This window comes from Babylonia areolata, chromosome 1 (genome assembly GCF_041734735.1).
Source record: "Babylonia areolata isolate BAREFJ2019XMU chromosome 1, ASM4173473v1, whole genome shotgun sequence".
NCBI lineage: Eukaryota > Metazoa > Mollusca > Gastropoda > Neogastropoda > Buccinidae > Babylonia > Babylonia areolata.
The window spans coordinates 96,226,090-96,232,089 of record NC_134876.1 but is presented as its reverse complement, the minus strand read 5'-3'; positions in this window follow the sequence as shown (position 1 = coordinate 96,232,089).

Sequence of the window (6,000 nt, the reverse complement as noted above, 5' to 3'; positions counted from 1 at the left end):
GTTATGAAGAAATTCGAAATAAATGCTTAATTTTCAACGGTGAAAACATAGAGAACATGAACCTTACCAGTACGCTTTTGATAGATAATGAAGTAATAAGATCACTGGCAAAATTTATTGCCCTAGCTTGGGATTGTTGGAAAAAAAAGTTATTTTCGGAAGCCTTATAGCTATCGAAAAAAAACACTGCTACCCTGATGCCAGTTCCACAGTTTATAATTCTGAATGACTTTGAAGAAAGTTGGATGGTCGGGCTTTTTTTCTTTTTTTTTTTAATCTTTACAATATGTTGTATTTTATTATTTTGTTGTCGTTAATTTTCTTTTCACTCTTAGCAATGTGTCAATTTCTCTGTAAACCGCCGTTATTCTTTTGTTCATACATTGTCCCCTTGCCAAAGGATAGTATTGTCAATGGCTAGAAAACAATGTCCGTTTCCGTGTCCCTCTCTCTCTCTCTCTCTCTCTCTGTTGTAATTTTTGCCATGCGGTGTGTATGTATGTAGGTCTGTGCATTTACTTTTTTTCCTCCTTTTTTCATAGTTTGTAGGGGTTGTTTGTTTTTGTTGTGTTTTTTGTTGTTGTTGTTACGAGAGCATGATGAAAACACTACATTTCCAGCAATTAAAAAAAAAATGTTTGGATTTCGATTTTCTTCTCTTTTCTTATGTTCTACATGCAGTTGTATTTGTATGTTGTTACACAATTGTCGCTTTGTGTGTTTGTGGGTGTTCACATATAGCAGAATTTGTTGTTTTTTGTTCGTCCTGTTCTTGTTTTGTGTGTGGAGGGGGGAAGGGGGAGGTGTTGGGGGGGGGGGGAGGAGGGGGGGGGGGTCCATGACATCCACAAATAAAAATAAAACATTGTCAGTCAATACTTCTCATTCTCGTTGTCCACACACACACACACACACACACACACACACAGCCTATATACACGGTAACACCTGACTCACAACAGACGCCCGTGAGTCAGAGAGACAAAGAGCAGCCAGTGTGTGCTGTGCACAAGCACTGTAGAGCAGTCGATACTGTGACTGACAATGATAATCATGATGCAGTGTGTCACAAAGACTCCATCAGCAGCAGATAATGTTCAGCGTCTGATGCAACCTGGCCCTCAGTGACGCCACGCGACACTGACATGATGTGTTGTCTCCATTCTCTCCCAAGCTGTTGCTGCACAGCCTCTCAGCCCATCAAATCAAACTGAACCCGATCAATAGGCACAGTCGGGTGTAAAGGTTAATTAGAGCACACACCGCTTCTTTTTTTCCCCATGTTGTGATTTTTTCCCTTCTCTGGCCTTTGTCGTTACAATGACATCACGCAGTGCGCATGCGTGTCTGTATCGATTAATATTTTATGCGTATTCTGAATGAAAGTGAGGAAGAAACAATTCTCACGATAGTGGGACTTATTCGAGCTAATTGTCAAACGTTATTTTGTTTCTCTTTGTTCTCGACACAGACAGGCCTGCACAGCATAGTGTGTGGTGACAGAAATACTAGAGCAACCATCGTTTATTATCATCACATCATAGTCACACATTACGTTTTGCTTTACTATTCTCTCTCTCTCTCTCTCTCTCTCTCTCTCTCTCTCTCTCTCTCTCTCTCTCTCAGGCTCTTTCTCGTGTGTGTGTGTGTGTGTGTGTGTGTGTGTGTGTGTGTGCAGTGCGAGATGCTGTCTGCACGTGCATCTCTGTGTGCAGTGCGAGATGCTGTCTGCACGTGCATGTCTGTGTGCAGTGCAAGATGCTGTCTGCACGTGCATGTCTGTGTGCAGTGCAAGATGCTGTCTGCACGTGCATATCTGTGTGCAGTGCGAAATGCTGTCTGCACGTGCATGTCTGTGTGCAGTGCGAAATGCTGTCTGCACGTGCATCTCTGTGTGCAGTGCAAGATGCTGTGTGCACGTGCATGTCTGTGTGCAGTGCGAGATGCTGTCTGCACGTGCATGACTGTGTGCAGTGCAAGATGCTGTCTGCACGTGCATGTCTGTGTGCAGTGCGAGATGCTGTCTGCACGTGCATGTCTGTGTGCAGTGCGAGATGCTGTCTGCACGTGCATGTCTGTGTGCAGTGCGAGATGCTGTCTGCACGTGCACATGTATGCGCGTGCCGTCAAGTGCGTCAGTGCAGAAGTGTGCATGTGAAGAACCTTTCATGGAAAGGGGGCTGGGCATTTTTAAAAAAATTTTAAATATTTTTTTTATCCAATTCATTTTTCTATATTTTGTTTTCTATTGGGGAGTTGGGTGGGGCTCTGTGTGTGTGTGTGTGTGTGTGTGTGTGTGTGTGTGTGTGTGTTGATAATTAATACCTGTGCATTCATTGTACGCCTTTCCCGCATTTTTTTTTTTGGACGGTCTGTAATGTGCCGTCACTTCACTACGGGTCATAAAACCAACACGGGCTAAACAAAGGAACATGGATAAGTCAGAGACAGCGAAGGGTTGCTGGAATTACACGTGGGGACATTGGTGATGTCTGAAGTAAGCAAGCGATGGGGAAGGGGTGGGTAGGGAGGAGGAGGGGGGGTGGGCAAGACAGAAAAGGGCCCATAGGATGAAAGAGACAAACACAGACAGACACAGACAGAGGCACAGAGAGAGAGAGAGTTTACGTATGGTTCCTTTTTGCTTACATGTCTGACTATGAAGAAAGAGTAAAATAGAGTAAAACAACAACAAAAATGTTTAACGGGGTATCGTACTAAACTGATAAGCAAAATTCAATTACAAGCCAAATAACACGTTTTTGGTAGTGTCATAAACTTTGACAGAGCCCAATGATCATTTTGCGTGAATCAGGAAATCATTCAGCAAAAACTGACTACACACACATTTCAGGAACACAAAATGGTCAGCAGAACATTACATGTGAACATGAAGTTCGTCACTCCTGCACAACATGTGTTTGTTGTGGTTGTGTCAGATCTGTTCTCTGCTGATTTTGGTTTCTCCCTTAGATCTGCGGAAAGCGGTTTTCATATGGTTGATAATTGTTGTTGTACCGGAATGTGGTTTGAGGACACATATGACTTGTAATGGCTGTTATACTGAAATATGAATGTGATTGGAAGACACAAATGGTTGATAATTGTTGTAAAAGAAACAGGCGTCTCTTAACTAAAATCAGTTCCAAATATCCGGATGTAACAAAAGGAAAATAAAATAGAATAAAACAAAATAAAATAAACAAGAGTTTAGATCTACCACTTCTGTCAATCTAAAATCTCAAGTATTTGATGAAAAGTACATCTTGCAGACTGATATGTGTACACAGTGTATTACTTCATAAAACTGTGGCTGGCGTTCTGCAGCACAATCACAGCCAGTCTGTGAAAGAACCACATTAACACTGGCTATAGCCATGGACAGTGGTGAACATCATCAGCATACAGTTATGATGCATGAGTACGATGTGAGTGATGAAATCACGACTGACAGAAGAAACACCAGACTGGCCCCAAAGCAGTTGGTCAGCACAGGGACTATGCATCCTGTTTCATCCTGAGGCATGGCCAACAGTGCACTCCTTCAAACGCCAATATATTTCTAATGCAGACGAAATTCAACAATCAAGGTTTTGCGACCTGTACATCATTGACAGCCATGAACAAGACATGCGGGCACTTTGAGAGAGAAAAGAGAAACAGCATTATTCGTAGCGCAAACTTCCATTGTGGTACCAGCTGATTCCAATTGCTAGCAAATTAAAATGCTTTGTATATCTATCTGTCTGTTTTTCTGTCTGTCTATCTATCTGTATATCTATCCGTCCATCTATCTATCTCTGTATCTTGATATCTTGATCTGATCTGGCTATCTAACTGGTTTTAACCCGGCTAAACAATCATCACTGAATATTAGTGTCAATTAATGTCATGCCTGACTAAGGAAAAGTTTATTATTCAAGATAATATCAACGTTTATGAGAGACTGAAAAAAGAAGAAAGATAAGCAGCGTTATTTCCATTTTGACGAAATAAGGGGAAGTTTAAAGGCCACTCTGTATTGTCATGTATACCAACTGCAGTGAAGTGTAGCCTGTTGGTCTGCAGTGTAGTAACTGAGCAGAGTATTGAGTACTGTATTGCCATGTACTACAGTGAAGTGTAGCCTGTTGGTCTGCAGTGTAGTAACTGAGCAGAGTATTGAGTACTGTATTGCCATGTACTACAGTGAAGTGTAACCTGTTGGTCTGCAGTGTAGTAACTGAGCAGAGTATTGAGTACTGTATTGCCATGTACTACAGTGAAGTGTAACCCGTTGGTCTGCAGTGTAGTAACTGAGCAGAGTATTGAGTACTGTATTGCCATGTACTACACTGAAGTGTAACCCGTTGGTCTGTAGTGTAGTAACTGAGCAGAGTATTGAGTACTGTATTGCCATGTACTACAGTGAAGTGTAGCCTGTTGGTCTGCAGTGTAGTAACTGAGCAGAGTATTGAGTACTGTATTGCCATGTACTACAGTGAAGTGTAGCCTGTTGGTCTGCAGTGTAGTAACTGAGCAGAGTATTGAGTACTGTATTGCCATGTACTACACTGAAGTGTAACCCGTTGGTCTGCAGTGTAGTAACTGAGCAGAGTATTGAGTACTGTATTGCCATGTACTACAGTGAAGTGTAGCCTGTTGGTCTGCAGTGTAGTAACTGAGCAGAGTATTGAGTACTGTACTGCCATGTACTACAGTGAAGTGTAACCCGTTGGTCTGTAGTGTAGTAACTGAGCAGAGTATTGAGTACTGTATTGCCATGTACTACAGTGAAGTGTAACCCGTTGTCCTGTAGTGTAGTAACTGAGTTGAGTATTGAATAGCTCTGTGTTGTGCTGTGCTATCTTCAGTGATGGAATATTGTATAACACTGTGTTTTAACACATTGCTTTTTTTTTTTTTTTTTTTTTTTTTTTTAATGACATTAAATTTCACATAACTGCGCACGGTTTTACTGACACAGTTCTGTACTAGCTTGTAACGTTGCGTTGCATAGTACTGTACTATACTATACTGTTCTATACTGTACTATGATATACTGTAGTATTGATACTAAACTACCGTGACACTGTACTGTACTTGTACTGTAGTGTATACACTGCGCTGCTCTGAAACTGAATTGTGTCAGTTGTTCTGTACGGCGCTGTACTTCACAAGACTGCACAGCAAAATATTGCACGTTACTGCTGGCACAAAAGAGGGGGGAAAAAAAGAAGAAGAAAAAAAAAAAGCTGCGCTGTGCTGTTCAAGTTACTATTGCCTCTCTCTCTCTCTCTCTGCAGACTCGCAGTCGGGAAGAACAAAGAACACAGCGCACTGACGCAGCAGGTCTTTGTTTTCTGCCGGCAGTCGATCTGACCTACAGGTAAGCAAGCAACCAAGCCCCCCCCCCCCCCCCCCCATTCTCCCTCCACCCTCTCCCGCAGACAGCAGTCAGTCAGGAGGGGACTGAACTCTAACAAAGAAAGCGAACTCAACAGACTTCATTGACGGCCATCCACCCGGCTGGCTCCCCGCCACTCGCTTTCTCTGCATGGCACTTTTTCCTCCCTCCCTCCCCCTTTACCCTCCTCCCTCTCCCCCCCCCCCCCCCCCCCCTCTCTCTCTCTCTCTCTCTCTGAGCGTGCAGCACGTGCAAAGAGTTGACTCAGTGGCCCAGCACTGACGTGTCAACATTGTGATGCTGCATGCTCGACATCGGAGGAGACAGAGACTCGTTGCTGTGCTGGTGGTGGTGGTGGTGGTGGTGGTATTGCTGCTGCAGCTATCCTCCTCCTGTGCCGGGGAATGATCTGAGGACCTGTAGGGAACAAACTGATGATTCACCAGTCCCTTTTCTTTTTCTTTCTTTTTTTCTTCATCTTTTTTTTTTTCTCTCTCTCCCTCTTCCTCTTGCACTGTGTCTGAGACGCCCAGCGAGGGGGCAGGGAGAGGGGTGGAGGGGGGGGGGAGCGGATCAATAAGGTAAAATAACGGTCTTCACCCCCCTCCCCCCCC